Source organism: Lepidochelys kempii, chromosome 8 (assembly GCF_965140285.1).
Source record: "Lepidochelys kempii isolate rLepKem1 chromosome 8, rLepKem1.hap1, whole genome shotgun sequence".
NCBI classification, from domain to species: Eukaryota; Metazoa; Chordata; order Testudines; family Cheloniidae; genus Lepidochelys; species Lepidochelys kempii.
Genome location: NC_136387.1, coordinates 13,398,091 through 13,418,453, shown reverse-complemented (window position 1 = coordinate 13,418,453; position 20,363 = coordinate 13,398,091). Strand labels below are relative to the sequence as shown.

At 38.6% G+C, this 20,363-nt stretch overlaps 1 protein-coding gene across 1 annotated transcript in view; it reads right to left on the bottom strand.

Annotated features, from left to right (window-relative positions):
• Nucleotides 1-20,363, bottom strand: part of FSTL4 (follistatin like 4) — a 775,101-nt gene that overhangs the window by 710,120 nt on the left and 44,618 nt on the right. Inside the window, exon 3 of the mRNA XM_073355595.1 lies at nucleotides 18,591-18,789. The gene's annotated coding sequence lies outside the window, so the exon portion shown is untranslated. The remainder of the gene's footprint in view (nucleotides 1-18,590; nucleotides 18,790-20,363) is intronic.

Below are 20,363 nucleotides of genomic sequence, written 5' to 3'. Positions count from 1 at the left end.
CCACCTTGCATTGCACAGAGAACTGTACAGTGTAAGCTCATGAAAATCGCCCCCTCCCTCAACGTGGAGAAAGATATGCAACAGCTTTCTGCCCCACCACCACCCAGTTATGAATTGCAGACACTGGGTTTCAGACAAAACAAAAACAAGTTTAACAACAAAAGGTAGATTTAAAGTGATTATAAGGGATAGCAAACAGATCAAAGCGGATTACCTAGCAAATGAAACAAACACGCAAGCTAAGCTTAATATACTAAAGAAACTGGTTATAACTAGCAAATTCTCACCCTGAATGTTGCTTAAAGTAGACCGCAGAGGTTCTTGAAGGCAAGCTGCTCTTGCTTGCAGCTTAAAACTCCAGGTATTTCTTTCACACACCAGACCCCTCTCTAACCTGGGTTCAGCCCTTTCTTCCCCAGTTCAATCTTAGGTGTTTACAGCAGTCATCTTGGGTGGGGAGACAGTGAAGAACCAACCATGTTGAGGTCACTCCCCTGCCTTAAATAGCTTTTGCATATGGCAGGAACCCTTTGTTTCTAAACTTAGTTCTCACGGCAGTCAGTGGAAAAACACTGGTATTCCAAGATGGATTCCAGTACCAGCTGATTTGATCACATGACCCTGAAGCCATAACTCAAAGCCTGGTTATAACATCCTCAGGAAGACTTCCCAGGAACGTGGGAGATTAGCATCTTCTAAGACCTATTGTTCTCCCTAATGGTCTATTGACTTGTTCCCAGCTAGCCCTAGACTGATTGCATTCTGTCTAGTGGGCATTCCCCATGTGTAAACACAATTTGCAGTACAGATACATAGTCAATATTCCTAACTTCAGATACAGAAATTATACATGCATACAAATAGGATAATTATAATCATAACCTTTCCACATGCCTACCTTGCATAAAATACATTATGATTATGTCCAGGGCTTTGGAGCTGTGCTCTGGCTCCACTCCAGCTGCAGGCAAAAACCTGCAGCTCCACTGCTCCGGAGTTGCTCCACGCTCCAGCTCCAGGCTCCGCTCCAAAGCTCTGATTAGGTCAATCATATCATAATATTACTATGAAAAATATGGGAAGCAGCATTACAATATTGATACTTTCATTTATGTTAAATCTTATCAGTAAGTATCCTTATACACCTTGTCTATAGGCTACTTAGTTACAAGAACCATAATGAAGTACAGAAAATCTCATGCAAACATTCCTTATGGGGGAGAGATATTCCAAATACTTGTTGTGAGGAAATATTCACTAACTAAAGAATAAAAGTAACATTTTTTAAAATGTCAACAGTATCTGTAGGAGGAACCACTACTATAAACACCTGCAATAAAAACGTTTGTTTTTAAGCAAATCTGGTCTTCAAGATTAAACTTGTCCTTTGTAGTAACTAAGGCCACAAAATTATGAGTTATTACTATTTAATAACTGCCCACGTACCAAGGCCTTTAAGAAAAGATAGAATACATGACTCAGAATAAAAACCCAAGGTCTAATGGCTAATTTTTTTCAATAGACTGAGGAAACAGTCGCTGCAGGCTTTCACAAGACTGTACTGCTGGTATAGCTAAAGAGAATTCCTTCTCCCCCCCCCCACCCCTTCTGTCTGTGAATAAATAAATGAATTTAAAATCATATTAATATAAAATATTGATGGTAGATCACATTCCAAACACAGCAGGAAAATGGGGAACCTGAGGGAATCTAACCATGAAAATGTGTAGAAAGTCAACTATAAAGGAGGCATCCTGGGGCAGAATATTGCAAACTTTATTGCATGTCTCCCTCCGGGTCAATCTGGTTAGGAAAGAGGGGTTGTGTTCATAGTGATGTCTTTTAGTTTAAGTGGTATGAAGGAGGATAATGTTTGCCATCAAGAAGGCTTGTGATATCAAGTTAGCAAAACACATCTGAGCTGAGAGGGGAACTGAAACCATATACCGTTTTTAGAAGGACACTTGACCATGGAGTGAAATAATCAGAAATGTAACTCTTTGATTAACAATGCACAGACCCAGCTCAGCCATACATAGCAAGATCCCACCATTGTTGTTCTAATGAGGAGACCAGAAATGGAAGATGCATACGGCTGTTCTGGCCTCTGTATAACAGCTCCTGAGTGACTTTGCATTGTATAATTGTACTGTTAAAACCAGTTTAAAGAGCATCAAAAGAATGTGGAAGGACTTTGTATAAATTATATGAATTTTAAACTGGGCATTTCATTAACTAGCTGAATGTTAATGGAAAAACTGTAATTTGAGCAAACATACTTGCAAAGACGGTCAAGGGATGCACCACAAAGGGACCTAACAAAAGTTACTTGTGGAATAAGTCACTAATGGAGCAAACCAGCTGGTGTACAAGGTATGTCCGAAAATGGCTGTACCAACAGTTATGGCCTAACTTGTTTTACCCAAGCGTGTGAGACAAAATGTGTCACACTGGACCAAATTCCAGTCTCAATTGTAAGAACTCAAATGGATGTCTCATTCCCTGATTGGATGGTGTCATTTTGGTTGGATATTTTGAATCTTCAGAAGTACTATGGGTCACCATTTGATTGGTCCACTGCAGCATCTCCAAGGTGAGGAACCAAGTTGGACCACCCAGCAGAAATAGGCTAAAACAGCTTGTCTTCTCCAGCACATCACTTTGTGAAAGCCAAAGAGACCTGGAAAGGCGAAGACTGGGGTCCTGGGCCAGCTACCTGGGAGTCCTTCTCATGACACCAAGTATGTATCCGGGATAGGCACCTTTATTTTTCAGCAATTCGGGTTGCCCACTACCACACTAGGAACAGTCTTTTGTCATGTCTATCTTTCGCTCCACCTGTTCTGAGTGTCAACTCTTGCTTTGAACAACAATTGAACTGAAAGCTGATGGCTGAACAAACATCTGGTAATAAATAACACACAAACTTTCTCTTGGGTGATGGCCAACATCTGTCACATGACCACTTTCTGAAACTAAGTACCTAATTAATGCAGAATTGTACCTGCTTATGTATCTGTTTTAAAGAGTCACTGTTACAGTGTGTGTTTTACTTTTGTAACAAGTTCCAAACAAGATTGTTGTACAGTAGCTTTAAAACTGAACAAGTTACTGTTAACTAAGATGTAGAACACTACATGTGTCTACCACAGTTAATGATTCCACACTGCTTTCAAATTCTAGGTGTTTATAAATACAAAATGAGACCAAGTTTTTTGAACTGCACTCAGTCTGTATGGTCTGTCAGTCATAAGTGTAGTTTATGTTAGATAGTTAGGTGTAGTAGTCAGATTCTGGGGCTAATGTTCATTATGAAATAGGTAACAAGGATTGATTATTATAGAGCCATTGGCAAGAAGACCTTGGTAAACTGGCATGTAGGTGACTGACCCAATTGTTTTGTGATCCAGCTTTGGATTGTTTTTCCTCTGTTGTGTAAGCAGTACCAGAGCTGATAACCAATTGGCACAAGTTAGGCTCCATTCTAAGAGATCCAGTCAAATATCTAAACAAAGTCACCTTCCCTGGATAGCAATTGAACATATTTTCTATTGTAGTTATGTGATCGGAGTCTGAAAACCTGAATGATTATAGCAACAAATGTTCTAGTTTGTTAGCCAAATCATAGTCCAATAGTATTTGTCTTCTCATATTGTATACGATTATTTGCTGTTTTTAAGAATAGTTAATAAAACTTAACATTAAATTCAACTCTCAAGTCCTTTTCTTTAGTTAAGCAATCAAAATTAAAATTACCATAAGAAAGCAGGTATGGGCAGTCAGTTAAGCAGTTGCTTAACTAAGGTTTGTTTTATACCCTATCTTTCTGTGTCTTCAAGGTTTTTAATTTTAAAATGGGTGCCAGATTTCCAGAAGCTTCGATTTGGAGCAGAGCATGTGATACATGTAAAATGTAGTTCTTAGCTAATGTATCGTTGTTGAAAATTAACTGGTCCTGTAGACTTCAGGGCTCCCTATTGGAAATCTGAGTGCAGCTTCATTATAAATCTGTTAGGTTTGAAGCCCATCTGAACTAAGCTTACATGCTTTTAAGTTTTTATTAATATTATGGGGTTTTTTATTTATTTATTTACTGGCGCTTACGAGCTTAATTTATGGTTGACAAAGTCCAGTGTTTTCTGGGATTTACATTGCAACACAAGGCATTACACAGCATCAACACATGGGAAAACACTTGGCTTGCCAAGTTAAACACTTCCTTGTATGATTTTGTAAATCTTTTTCCCAGACAAGAACTTGCCGCCATTATTGTTAGATTCTATATCAGTGAGTATATACAAACTGTTCTCTGTTAGGCTTAGCTCAGTCAATTTGCTTAAGTATCCTGGTGCACAAAGTGGTTTTTAAAAAAGCTTGTTCATATGGTTGCTACTATATTCCTTTAGTTATTTTTATAGCGGTATAGGGCCTGATTATGATCTCACCTATACTGATGTAAATTTGGGAGAAACTGTTGAAGTGAATGGAGTTATACTGGTACAAAACCACTATAAGTATGATCAGAATCAGGTCTTTAAACCACAGTTATTCGAGTAAGGCAACTACAACTGGTTATTTTTGGTATCATGATTTTTGATATATACCATGTAAGCAACAGGAAACCTTTTTGACAAGAACAGCATAATTCCTTTAGAAAATTCTTCCTCTTATTTTTTAAAAGGTTAATGTAAAGTGCAATTTCTTATGGGACCCACCTCTGATATTTCTCATTTTCTCCATAATCTGCAAACTTTATTGTTTAGTTTATTCCTTTACTATTGGCTATATTTGAGATGAACACTAACCTGGGTTGGAATCTAAACTTTTTTAGTGTGTACTTGCTTGCCTCGTTACTTGCCAGTGGAATTGATTTTAAAAATAAAGAGGGTGCAGATAGAAAACGGCATGGAAGATGAATTTCCCAAACAAATTTGGAATTGAAGAATGTGGTAGTATTGTTTTAACCCTATATTTAACTAATTGTTCTTTATTTCAACATCCCAGACTTTTCTCTCTAAAATTCCTGCAGTTTAACTTTCCCTTTAGTTCAGTTAACCGCCACCTACTGTTGCACCCAAGAACTGCACCAGTTTTTTTAAAATTATGAATGTCTATACCTCACTCATGAAGCGACCATCCCTGCAGCATCTGAGCACCTTACAGATATTGAATTTATCTTTACATCATCATTAGGAGGTTAGGAACTGAGGCACAGAGAGATTAAGTGACTTGCCAAAAGTAACACAGGATGTGTGTACCACACAGCAGGGAATTTATCCCATTTCTCAACTCCTAGGCTAGTACCTTAACCATGTGACCATCCTAAAAGAAGAAAATATGATATGCACTTAATGCCTTCAGAAAATTGACTAATTACCTTCAGCCAAAAAGCAGGTGGAAGGAACCCAATAGCTAGGATAAGTACACAGCAATGCAGCAAAGCAATTTACATCACAGAATATGCTCTCATTCAGCTGAACAGCGCTTTGTAGGGAACCGTGGGAGTAGCCAGCAAAAGGTACATAAGCATACACAAATGGGGCAGAAATATAGAACATCAGCATGAGCGCCCTTACAGCAATTCCTATGGCCAGAGCAAAAACCAGTCTCATCTCAGACACGTACTGTGATATGTAGAGTTTAAAAGAGGTCCATTGACTTCAATGGATGTTGGTGCATGACCTATGGCAGCCCAAATTTCCATTACTACTGTAATGTATGGAATACGTGTGCCCCCTCAACTCTCTCCATAGCCTAACTTGTGATTTTTGTAGATTTCTCGCAGATGTCTGGCCTCGTGCTGTTTCAGGCCATTGCTTTGGGATAGGACATATATTGTACCACAGACACTTTCTTTCACTATAGTCCTGGAAACATTTTTAGAACTAAGTTCTGGTTCTTTGCTTCTTCCCATTACAACAGTTTAGCTTTAAGACAAAAGAAGATTAGAGATAAATCAAAATTTGTTGATATTTAGTTGAAAGAACAGGGACCTTTTTCTAGTCTGGGTCCTACTCTCCCTTTGCAAGCATCATCATGTAAACAAAAATGGGGGCTCATCTCTGTTTCACAGCTCATCCAAAATCATTTTTGGTGAATTAGAGATTGCTGCAAAAATGCTAGACAGCCGTGGTATTTCCTTTACAGTTTCCTTTCCCTGTGGCTGCATGAATCATATCACACTTTTAGCCGATTTCTTTCTGTCAACGGTAAAAATATAAGTGTCACTAACTTTAGATTTCACTAATTTTTCCACTTGCAATTTTCAGCTTTTCTGATGTCTGCAAATTCCAGCTAGTCTCTCTCTTGATTTTAACAGTGAGCTATCGTAGCACACCACACCCATAAATAAGACTTTCAAAGTAAATACTCTGGTTGTGTAACTTCTAAGGAGAGAAAGCATGCCAGCCCACCAACAGGTGTTAATCAACATAGCTGCATTGATTTAAATTTCTGCCAGTTTACATCAGCTGAGAATCTGGCCCATAGAATTTAAAAGCTAAGTTATTTTGGAATGCCTTCTTCATAAAGCATAAAGGCACCTGACAAAGCCTTTGTCTGAGGTCAGCCAGATAGTGCATTGGTTACTGTATTAATTAAGCCATTGAATAGTAACAGCAAATTAACACAACCTTTGAATAAGAACCAACATTTTTCAATTTAATTAATTCACTGTATATATATTTTCCAATCAGCAGCAATATGACAGACAGGATTTTTATTTAATTTTAATTTTATTTAATTTAATGTGAGATTTTATTTACCCCATGTGCAGCTACTAGTAACCTTGAGCTTTTCCTTCTAATCTTATTTCTATCATCTAAAAGCTCACTGACTACATTTTTAAAGGACACAGTTCACAATCATAGCTATATCTTATTGATGTCCTCAAATCGAAAGATTAGTTTAAACATTATACAATCATTTCAAGATTAATTTTAAATTCCTAAGGCCAACTTTCTCTTTTTTAAAAAACAAGTCTAAAACTTCTGAACAGAAAATGTCTGTCTTTAGAGAGAACAATCAAGTCCTGTCAGAATTCCTGCCCCAATACCTGCATTTGTTCCCTTTAAGTTCCAGCAATTACTTTACGATAATTTTGTTGTGTTTTCAATCTTGTATTGTGTTGTTCAATAAAGCACAGACAATTGACTGTTTGGGGGGCCTTTGTAATAGCCTTTGTGTGTGTGTTTACTTGGGAAGAAATGCTCTTATAATTTCTTCAGGGAATCAATATCTTCCACTGCATATGCACTGCCCTGTTCGGGATGCCGATTGCATGGAGAGAAAGGAAATTTATTGCATTGTAAATGTAGGCAAAAGGTGGTAGGTAAGCTGTAATTAAAGTTTGCTGATAATAAAAAATGAAGGAAATAAGCAGACTCCATGGTCCGTAAGTGTTAGCACTTCTGCACAATCACACCATTCTGCAGATGAAACTGCACTACGGTGCTCTTTTTCTGCACAATTAGCCTAAGGAAGCATAGCTCACATATAGCACCCAAAAATGCTAGCATCCTGCATGCACTTTGAAAATGCTTAAACATCTCCATCCTTCAAGCACTTAAGATTCTTAATCTTTTAAATCTTAAACATTAGTAAAAAGTAAATAACTATACCGCATGATTTTTAAAGATAAAATCACATACACAAACTAGCTGTGGATGGTCAGAAATATATAACTGGTACACTTTGTATTTTTGCTTTTAAGATGGATGCCCAATGTAAAAGCTAGCAGTTAGCAAGTTACCTTAATCAAAAGTCAGTGAACCATCTTGCAAGGGTTTGCCTGGCAGGCAACCATAATAAATGGCTTGAGATGGACACCTATATTACTTTGCATTTATCAACATTAAACATCATTTCCCATCATATAGCCCATTCATCTAGCTTGGTTAAATCCCTCTAAAGTCCTCACAGTCCTCTATGAATTTGACTTACCTAAATAACTCTCTCATCTGCATATTTGCTACCTCACTGTTCACCGCACACTTTCTACAGTAAAGCAACTGGCTAGCAAGCGAAGTTAATAAAACGGTGGCAGAGGGTTGACAAAGAAAGGGCGAAATAATCACTGCAACCAGATCAGTGTCCTCAGATATCCAGCGAGTGTCAGACATGTTTTAGTGGTGACCAAGACTTTTTTATGAAACAAGCTTTTAAGGAAAATGGTCAAAGCCATGGGTGACCTTTAAAAGTAGACTGGGCCGTAGGCACAATCCTGTACTATTTGGAGTATTTTTACAATATATTTATCAAGCATTCTTAAAACTACAATACCCACCTGGGGAAGTGAGGAAACAGACTGGCAGAGTGAGACAGGTACCCAGAAGTTACCTACTACAGGACAGGCCCAAGAAGGAAAACAACAGAACACCACTAGCCATCATGTACAGCTCCCAGCTCATACCTCTCCAGCACATCACCAACCATCTACAACCTATCCTGGAAAATGATTTCTCACTCTCACAGACGTTGGGAGGCAGGCCAGTCCTCGCTTACAGAGAGATCCCCAATCTGAAGCAAATACTCACCAGCAACTACACACCACAGAAACACTAACCCAGGAACCAATCCCTGTAACAAACCCCGTTGCTTAATCTGTCCCCGTATCTACTCTAACACCACCACCAGAGGACCCAACCACATCAGCCACACCATCAGCGGCTCATTCACCTGCACATCTAATGTGATATATGCCATCACGTGCCAGCAATGCCTCTCTGCCATGTACATTGGGCAAGCCGGACCTTCTCTATGTAAAAAAATAAATGGACACAAATCAGACATCAGGCATGGTAACATACAAAAGCCAGTAAGAGAATACTTCAATCTCCCTGGACATTCAACAACAGATTTAAAAGTAGCCATCCTTTAACAAAAAAAACTTCAAAAACAGACTTCAAAGAGAGACTGCAGAGCTACAATTCATTTGCAAACTTAACACCATTAATTTGGGCTTGAATAGGGACTGGGAGTGGCTGGCTCACTAGAAAAGTAGTTTTCCCTCTCTTGGTATTGACACCTCCTCATCAATTATTGGGAGTGGACCACATCCACCCTGACTGAATTGGCCTTGTCAACACTCATTCACCACTTGTAAGTTAACTCCCTTCTCATCATGTGCCAGTATATTTATGCCTGTACCTGTAATTTTCACTCCATGCATCTGAAGAAGTGCGGTTTTTTACCCATGAAAGCTTATGCCCAAACAAATCTGTTAGTCCTTAAAGTTCCACCAGACTCCTCATTCTTTTAGAAAAGCATCCAATCTTGATTTTAAAATGGTCACTGATGGAGAATCCACCAGGAGCCTTGGTAAATTGTTCCAGTGGTTAATTATTCTCACTATTAAAATTTTACACCTTATTTCCATTCTGAATTTGTCTAGCTTCAACTTCCAGCCATTGAACCATGTTATACTTTTCTCTCCTAGACTGAGGAGCCTATTATTAAATATTTGTTCTCCATATAGGCATTTATAGACTTATCCAGTCATCCCCTAATCTACTCTTTGTTAAACTAAAGAGACTGAGCTCCCAGAATCTATCACTATAAGGCAAGTTCTCTCATCCTTTAATCATTCTTGTGGCTCTTCTCTGAGCCCTCTCCAATTTATCCACAGCCTTCCTGAATTGTGGGCACCAGAACTGGAGAGTGTATTCCAGTAGCTGTTACACCAGTGCCAAATATAGAGGTAAAATAACCACTACTCCTACTCGAGAGTCCCGTCTATGCATAGCAAGATCACATTAGCTTTTTTGGCCACTGAGCACTCATGTTCAACTGATTATCCACCATGACCCACAAGTATATTTTTTTAAGAGTATCTGCTTCCCAAGATAGAGTCCCTAATCCTGTAAGTATGGCCTACATTCTTTGTTCCTACATGTATACATTTAGCTGTATTAAAACACTCATTGTACCAAGTGATCCACAGTAGATCAGTGAATTGTTCTCTTCCTTATTTACCACTCCAATTTTTGTGTTTTTTCTTCCAGGTCATGGATATAAATGTTAAATAGCCTGGGGCCAAGAACCTAACCCAGAGGGATCTCACTAGATGCAGACCTGCTCAATGACAATTCCCCATTTACAGTTCTAATTTTGGGACCAATCCATCATTTTTAATCCATTTAATGTATGCCATGTTAATTTTATATCATTCTTGGTTTTTAATCAAAAAGTCATGCAGTACCAACTCAAATTCCTTACAGAATCATAGGACTGGAAGGGATCTCAAGAGGTCATCTAGTCCAGTCCCCTGCACTCATGGCAGGACTAAGTATTATCTAGACCTAGTCTAGATAATAGAAGTCTACGTATACTACATCAACACAATTACCTATATCAACCAAACTTGTCATCTCAAAAAAAAAAATACATCAAGTTAGACAGGATCTATTTTCCATAAACCCATGTGGATTAGCATTAAATACATTACCCTGCCTTAGTTATTTATTAATCAAGTACCATAACATACACTCTTTTACCTTGCCCAGGATTGATATCGGGCTGACAGGCCTATAATGATCCAGGTCATTGTGTTTATCCTTTTAAAAATTAGCATAACATTAGCTTTCTTCCTGTCTTTGGAAGTTCCCTAGTGCTCCAAGATTTATTGAAAATCATCAATAATGTTCCAGCAAGCTCCTCAAGCAGCTCTTCTAAAACTCTTGGATGCAAGTGATCTGGACCTGCTGTTTAAAAATGTCTAACTTATATAGCTTCTGTTTAACATCCTCCAGAGATGCTAGTAGAATGGAAAGAGTACTATCACCATACAATGAGACAGTATCACCTATTTTTCCCCCAAATACAGAACAGAAATATTTATTGGACACTTCTGCCTTTCTTGCATTATAACGGATAATTCTACCATTTTGATCTAGTAATAGATCAATACCATTGCCAGGATTCTTTGTTCTGAATATAAAATATATAATATAATATTTAAAAACCTCCTTTTTGTTGTGCTTAAGTCTGCTGGCCATATATTTCTCTGTGTCCCCTTTGGCTTCCCTTATTTTTCTACAATTCTTAACTTCTGATTTATATTCATTACTATCTATTTCCCTGTTCTTCCATTTGTTATTGGCAGAGGTGGGACTAGCAGCCAGAATGAAATCTGGGCCCCATTAAAGTCAGTGGGAGTTTTTGCCATTGGCTTCAGTCATTTAGCTTACCCATGAAACCACACTGCTGGAGCATAGTGTATTCATCTTTCCAGTTGATCTACAAGTGATCCAGCCTGAGAAAGTCAGTCATTTCTAAGGACTCATTTTTTGAGAACCTCTTCATTCAATTAAGGGCCATAGAACCATTGAAATGCTGGGATGGAAGGGACCTCAAGAAGTCATCAAATTCAGCCCAATGTGCTTAGGCAGAACTAAGTAAACTTAACCCATCCCTGACAGGAGCGTTTGTCTAACCTGTTCTTATAAACCTCCAGTGGTGGGGATTCCTCAACCTCTCTGGGAAGCCTATTACAGAGCTTAACTATCATTACAGTTAGAAAGTTTTTTTCCTAATATCTAACCTAAATTTCCCTTGTTGCAAATTAAGCCAATTACTTCTTGTCCTACATTCAGTGGACATGGAGAACAATTGATTGCAGTCATCTTTATAGTAGCCCTCAACATATTTGAAGACTTATCAGGTTCCCCCCTTCGGGTTTTTTTCCCCCTCAAGATAAACATGTCCAGTTTTTTAAACCTTTCCTCACAGGTCAGGTTGAAGTGCGGCACCCAGAATTGGATACAATACTCCAGCTGAAGCCTTACTAGTGCTGAGAAAAGCAGGACAATTACCTCCCGCATCTTAGGTATGACACTCCTGTTAATACACCACAACATAATAAGAAGTCTTTTTTTTTCGCAACTGCATCACAGTGTTGATTCTCATTCAGTTTCTGATCCACTATAATCCCCAGATCTTTTTCATCAATACCACCACCTTTTATTGGTGCTTATTCAGAACCATGTCTGTTCACACAACAGTTTTCAAAACAGAAAAACAGGGCCAGGTGCATTGGATTCATTTTTCAGTGTTCACCCAGCTCCTTATTTAGTATTCATGGAGTGCTGAAAGTGTAGATAGCTCTTTACAAAGAAGATGACGGACAGGGCCCCTGCCCTGAAAAGCATACAATCCAACCAGCAAATGAACAGATCTATACCAAATTTGGGAACATATTTTGCTAAGATGTTTAAAAAAAAATCACAATGAACAAAATGATAGAAAGAAGATTTTAAAGGGTTTTTCTACACAGCCCTGCAATTCAGAATTGCAGCACACACTGCTGTGGTATATATCCCAGTGGAAACTGAAAGGTACCTACTTCACATTAACTTAGTCTCAGAGGACTACATTAATACAATTATGTACCCTTTCATTTATACACATCGCATCCATACGGGAGAGTTATAGTGCAGCACACCATTCACACCTCCATAATCTGAATCCAAACTGCAGAGCCAGATAGCCTTAGCCTAAATGTAAATAAGACAGAAAACTAGAACTCAGGTACTTAGTATTCACAGCAGCCCTATCCACATTTAAAATAGCAAAGAGCTAAAATTAGCCCCAGGAAAACAGAGACAGAAATAAATGAACTGAGTCACCAAAAACACAAGTGTCAATAGCATTTGACAACTTGCAGAAACGCAAAATCTAGATTAAAAGAGAACTGTGTATAAATAATGCCTGGGTATAGAAGAGAATTCAGTGTGTAACAAGTTGACCGTCAAGTTGATAGAAAGCGGTTAAGGGCTAGATTCTCGCTTGAGGGAAGTCAACACATCTATGTTGACGAGTTCCATTCACCTAAACATGGGCGTCACACGGCTCCGGCATTTGGGGAAGCTGGAGCAGCACTAGCAGGGCCACAGGGGAAGAGCGGCAGCAGGGCCTCAGGGCGCAGTGCAGGCAGGCCACAGCCCAGGTGTCTGCGCTCTCAAAGGGGGGCGGCTCTGAGGCCGCTGGTGAGGTTTAGCCTCCCCTAGCCTATTATACCCGCTGCCCATCAACCTATACCAACTTAGAGCAGTTAAGGATCTGGCGCTTTAAATCTAAAAATGCTGGCTCCCAGAAGAGCATTGTGCCAAACTGCAGGTGACTATTAAAAAGACAGAAGGGAAAAAAATAAACCTGCTCCCTCGTGGCAACAAGGAAGCATTCAACTTTTGTCCTTTTGGTTTCTTTCTGTTCCTTTCATGCCTTCCTTCATCTTCGCAGGGTCGTTTCTGTCCTCATACCACCTTTGGGATTGCTCACCACTGAGTATCCAATAAAAACATAGCTGAGCCATTAAATCTACCCCCAGTTAACCCAAAGTCTTTAATAAAAGAAATTCTCCACAAGGGATAAATACAGTGTCTCATTTTCTGATTCTCAGCAGTCTCCTGTCACTCTACACTTATTAAAACCGTTGCTAATATACTGCTCCCGGTTAGCAACTAAAATAGTTCAGTTATTTCTATTAATTCACCAATAAAACATGGTCTCGTGGTGCAATAAAAAGGGTTTTGTCACTTGTTTTACTGATCTGACCAAAAAGTTTTCCAAGTTTCCCTCTGCATATTATCATGAAATATTTTATATTGTGGGTGGGTATAAATGTGATTTAAAAATAAGCATCTGATCATGTTACAGAAGTTACCAGAATGCCCCCAGAAATTTCATAATGATTGATGGTACAGCTTTTTAAAGTAAAAGCCTGCCTGATATGAGAGAAAGACAGACAGAAAGAAAGAGCAACTCATAACAGTCCATCCAGAGAAGCAAACAGCTCTGCAGCAGGAGAAATGGCCTTGGTCTAAGGTTTATATGTCAAGAGACACAGAACCCAAATAATACTGTATTAAAGACACAGATAGCAACAAGAAGTTTGAAGGTCCTTGTCAAGGTTCCTTCCCCACTCTGAACTCTAGGATACACATGTGGGGACCTGCATGAAAGACCCCCTAAGCTTATTCTTACCAGCTTAGATTAAACACTGCCACCACCAAAGTGTTACACAAAGAACAGGGGAAATGCCCACCTGGAAATGGCTCCCTCCCAAAATATCCCCCCAAACACTACACCCCCTTTCCTGGGGAAGGCTTGATAAAAATCTTCACCTATTTGCATAGGTGAACAGACCCAAACCCTTGGATCTTAAGAACAATGAAAAGCAATCAGGTTCTTAAAAGAAGAATTTTAACTAAAGTAAAAGAATCACCTCTGTAAAATCAGGATGGTAAATACCTTAAAGGGTAATCAGATTCAAAACATAGAGAATCCCTCTAGGCCAAACCTTAAGTTACAAAAAGATACAAAAACAGGAATATACATTCCATTCAGCACAACTTATTTTATCAGCCATTTAAACAAAACAGAATCTAACGCATATCTAGCTAGATTACTTACTGACTTTTTACAGGAGTTCTGACTTGCATTCCTGCTCTGGTCCCAGCAAAAGCATCATACAGACAGAGAGGACCCTTTGTTTTTCCCCCCCTCCAGATTTGAAAGCATTTTGTCTCCTCATCGGTCATTTTTTGGTCAGGTGCCAGCGACATTATCTTAGCTTCTTAACCCTTTACAGGTGAAAGGGTTTTTCCTCTGGCCAGGAGGGATTTATAAGTGTTTACCCTTCCCTTTATATTTATGACAGTCCTGCACTTCTTTACTATTAGACACAGATGTAACCACAGTGCACTAAAGATAAATAATAAAATCAGGCTTTTAGGCAGAATCTCTGGTATTTTGTCCCTCTTGAGGGGAAAAAGTACCCTCTTTCCCAACAAAATTGTCAGGACTTCCAAACATCTGGAGTCAGCCAGCCCATGTGGGTCCCAATTTATATCACATCACTTCTGGTTCTATAATGTACTTTCAAAATCTAGCCCTGCTGGAAAGCGTGGCTCATCATTTTATTTATTACATAGGTCACTTCATTCATTACAGTAACTGAGCCACTGCATCCATTTATCAGTAAACAGCAAAGCAACACTATACCACAGATTATAATAGAAAGTAAAGATCCTATCCAATTGAAACTGTGGGAGCATTTGCAAGCAGAAAGAATGTAATGACTAAATTTGAATTTGGACACCAGGGCTCAGTTCTCTTTGGATACAAATAATTCTCTTTGGAGCTAGAAGTAGTTATTTATATCCAGCAGCAGAGAGATCCAGCCCTATGCAAAGATATGCAAAAACGCCATGCAACCTTTAATTGCCACAGGTGTCCTGGGACCTTGATTGTGTGTTCCATTCAAAAGACACCTCCAGGTGCCCAGAGATCCCTAGCACGATGCTCAGGAACAGGTTCAACACTCAGGGTTTGTCTACACTGCAATCAGAGGTATGACTGAAACACAGGTAGACATACCGGAGTCTGCTAGCTTGAACAATAGCAATGCGGCCATGGCAGTGTGAGTGGCAAAACAAGTTGTTCAAACTCACCTGGTACTATATGTATGTACTCAAGCTGCTATCCTTGCTCCCATGGCTTTAATGCTATTGCTATTCAAGCTAGCTATATCAGATAGATTTACACATGCTGGACCCATAGCTCTGATCTTAGCGTAGATATAGCCTAAGATGCAACAGCATCACTTTCTGAATCACCAACACCAATTTTTGCAGCACTTTCTTCACTGCTGCTCATCCCTAGCAATTTGGCCTGATCCTGCTCAGGTTGAGAAACTGGATGCAACTCCATCATAAGGACAAAGTATTCGCAGCAGGCAGCAATGCCCAAAATCTTCACAAAATAGTTTGAATTCCACAGTGTTAGGGATTCTAAGCCAAAAGTCAAAACAATAAAGTGGGGTTTTGAAATCAAGGGAGCTATGCCAACGTACATCAGTTGAGGATCTGGCCCAGAATTTTTAAACAAGTTAATTTTTATTACACACAGGCTCATTAGGTAATAGAAGTGGTAGTGCGTCTAGGCAACACTGTCCTGAACGGAAAGAATTTATCAGACCAGCTACGTGTTGAATAATTTCCTCCGTTGGCTCCTTTTCCCTCGCTGGGAAGAAACCTGTCATTCTGGATCCTAAAGTCACATGAAATCTGCTCCCGATGTGGATCACCGTGCTGTATACATCATCATGAGTTGTTACAGAGTATCACTGTGCTTTGACTTTTCTTTGTGTTTACTCAATATCTGTAGCAGTAAAAATACTTTGCACGGCAGAGCCATTGAATTAATATGAGCAGATTTATTGTGCATTCTTTATAATATTTCATGTACTCTGGACTCAAAAACTCTAACACAAATATTAGGAAAACAGATTCTGACAGAAAGGTGGTGAGAAGCCCCATAAATATCCTAATGCCCCTGTGCATGAGGAACCCGCTGACCATGTAAAATGGCTGTTTGTGTGGATATTTGTACCTACCCACAGAGGTAATGGCCAGAGTAAGGCATCACTTCTAGAACTACAGCCTGTGGAGACTTGTGGGGGTAAAAAAAGCTGACACTCCGGTTCTATAAAAGAATGACGACAATCCCTAGTTCCACAGCAATGGAACAGCGGTATGAGGCAGTGGTTGGTGGGCATGTGGCTATGGCACATCTTCATATCTCCAGCTTCTGGAGAACATAATAAATAAGGGTGCTATTGGCACACTGGAAAGGGGCGATTTATACCAGGCACAACAGCATTAAAACAAATAAGAATTAGAAGCACAAAAAACATGCCTTTCCCTGCCCTGCCCTCTCTTCCCAAACACACACACACAGAAACAAAAAACCAAAACAAATCCCTGCATTTTTGTATGGAGTTAAAAATTCCCTGATATTTATTACAGGATTTGTCATTCCCCTACCGCCCCCCCTTTTAAAATGAATTTTCCCATTTTAATTCCCGATCCTTTTTCCCTTTTGACAGCATCATTTCAGAGTGGGAAGCAGAAAACAAAAATAAAATATGTTCCTCTAAACCAGCGTTCATTCTACCCTATCAGTAGATTTTGTTTTAGAGAGGCTATCAGATGTGATTAATTTATCTGCTTAAATACCAACCAGATCTTTTCTCCCAATGACAAGTGGCTGGAGTCCACTATACTAAAATACAGAATGTGAGAGAGAGACCACATTGAGGTTTTTTTCCCCCCTCTTTTGTGGTTTGATTCTAAGTCCATTGAAGTAAATGGAAGGCTTTCCACTGATTTCGATAGACTTTGGCTGAGGTTCTAAGTGAATTAATTTATGCTAAATGAATGCCAAGCTATATATTGACATTGCTTTAACAACTTTGTCCAATAGATGTCACTGCGGATGACACCATCCTGAGCCAGACTTGCTGTAACAATAAAAGGTTACTCCTACTATTGTGAGGGGCCTTGCAGTCATTAGTCTCTGAAATTGCTTTCTGTGGTATAAGAAGAGACACAACAACTGGCTAATGTAATAAAAGTGTTTAGGTTCATTCATCCAGAGAGGCGAGGATAATAGCAATGGATTCTGAAAAAATTCAGAGTCACTCAAACATCATGGGCTTGAAGTTTTCTTAATGGAATCAGCCATTTTTCAGGTTGAAGTTCATGTCCTCCCGCTCTCCGCAGCCATTCAGAGAGCGTGCAGGCTCCAGAGGCAACGACATTGGCACCAAAAATGCTGAGAGCGAATGCAGCTGAGCTGTTGTATAGGATGTATAAAGAAAAGGAGGACTTGTGGCATTTTAGAGACTAACAGATTTATTTGAACATAAACTTTCGTGAGCTACAGCTCACTTCAGGATGTATAGGGCTACCAATCTCTAATTGGTACCTATGAACAGCTGCCATTCCTGATCTCATTGAAATCAATGGAAGTTTTACCAGAGGTCTGAATGGAGACAGGGACATCGTTTGATTCCAGACCGAAAAAGTATCAGGGAAGAGAGAGGCCTGATGGCAGAAAGAATGACATCTCTAAGCAAGCCTGCCAGCTGAGGTCACAAATACATACACACACAAACATGTCCAATTCAAGCCAATTCATTCACAAAACGGTACAAAATTCAACAATTACTACAACAGAACAGATTGTACCAAAACAATCAATAACATGATGCAATATGATTTGCCTCATTCATTCAACACCCTAGTGGAAAGAAAAAAAGATAAATAGTAACAGACCAGATTGTTTATAAAGGTTCCATAATGCTACAGTAAAAAAAAAAAAAATCCGTTTATAAGAGCAAGTCTGTAATAGCACTCAAGGTTGAACTAACAGGTTACACATTACCTTAAAGGTGAACTGAACTGTTAAAAGCTGTTCAAAGTACAAGTAATTAAAAATAAGTACATCACTTCTGCCCTCACTGACACTACTGTAAATCTGGAGTAACCACAATGACACCTGCTACAGAGTGAGAGAAGAACTTGGCCGTGTACGGTTAGAAAATATTAAAACTAATTTTTTTTAAATCCGTTTTTACCCACTGACCTTTAAACAAGCTGTACTTATTACTTGCAAATTCATACTTTAAAATGTTTTATAGCTTGTATAATTGATTGTTTTATTTGCATACAATTTTGGTTCAGAATAAAAGATGCCATTTTAACTTTACAGCAAGTCATTGTGCTGATGGCAATAATTGTTTTGCTTACCCTGACAGTGGTACTTTCAGGTTCACACAGCTGCCAAAAGCTTTCCGGTGTCTGCTGCTCTTAGGTCTCTGAGGAAGCCAGAGCTCAGCCTAACCATGGCAAAACAACATTTCCCTGTGATGAGCCATGATGCCAGCTGCTCTAAAGGAATGACCATCAGACATGATATCAGCATGAGTTCTCTCTCAATTCCAGGATCCTATAATGAGGGGAAAAAAAAAAAACAGACTACTTGACTTGATAGTATAGTTGAGAAAGCTCCAATTACAGGATCCCTTTATATTGAAGATTTACACTGCACTATTTGGATTTTAAAAGAAAAAAAGTGATTTTTATCTATCAAAGAATAAAGAAATTAAATAATTTTTATTTAAATTAAATACAGAGTTTAAATAAACCTATTGACATTAAACTTGAAATCGGCTTATGTTAAGGCCTAGACTTACTAAAAACTATTACCTTTACTGTTTAATATTTTTGTATTTAATATAAATTAATGTATGTTGCCAAGCTTTAAAGAAAGTAAAACTAGTCACTGGCTAAGTTTTTGGAAGCTTTTTCGTTTTGGAAGATTTTGTTGAAGTGCTAAATCAACGTTTGAAAGCAATAGTTTGTTGTTTTTCTTTGGGGGGGCAGGGTGGTGCAGAAAGAATGTTTTCTTCATTTTGTTTTATTCAAATTTTGTTTTATTCAGTGATTATTTAATTCAAAGTTAAGAAGTCAGTGGGAGTTGAAAAAAAGCAGGAAAGCTTGTTTTCTTCTTCAAATCTATGAATAAAAACTCAGTATGAGAAAATGAGATCTACTACTTCTAAAAATCTTGAAGGACATGGTGACGAGAAAAAAAAATCTGTTCAATTCATTAATTAGAGATCATACTTCCTTTGTTAAATAAATCAGTTAGTTTGAAATGCAAAACATGCTTTGATAAACTTCGTTTTTCCTTCTGTACCCAGCACATTTAAGGTAGCTTTATTTAATAAGAAAAAAAAATAAATGCGGTTTTTGGTTTTTTAACTGAATTTCCATCCAAATAGGGCTTGACAAAAAAAAATCAAGCCAAAAAAAAAAACAAAAAACCCCATCATTCACCACTTTCTAACATAACAGAAAATCTAAAAATTAACAATCTGCATAAATGTAAGTTAAGCTATATCATTGCTTAAATGTGTATAGATATATAGTGTATGCTCCCAGCTAGTAAAAAGAAGCACCAAATTTAGTGCAAAGGCTATATTTAGTTGCAAATCAACATGTTTTAATGTTGACCAGCTGACTAGTTACTTAGGAAAATAACTAAAAAGTACAAACGCAAAGTATGATTAAAATCAACTATTTAAAATCAGGATTTCCTGCTTGCTAATTTAAATCATAATTAAAATCATCTACTTAAATCAATACACCCTGCTATAGGGCACAATTCGCATTTACAGATGTAAGCAGAGACAGGGTGGGCTCCACCCTGACATCTGGTGGTGAGGTGTGGCAAGTTGTGGAAAAGAACTTCAGGGGCTGATCTCATTTGCATAGGCACACCCACCCTGCCTAGAATGAGGCCATAACTGCCCAAATCGTCACTTTGGCTGTTGTGGGATCCCCAGTGTCTCTGTTATTGGGGCGGGAAGAATAAATTGTTAGTACCCTGATTATGGGAACTGTGCTTGGAACTGTACTTGGCCTTTTTGTTATGATGGAGGACTCACCATCAACTGAGTAGCACTCACTAGGCAAGGGACATGGGTTCCAAAACTCTGTGAATTGAGAGAGACTTGA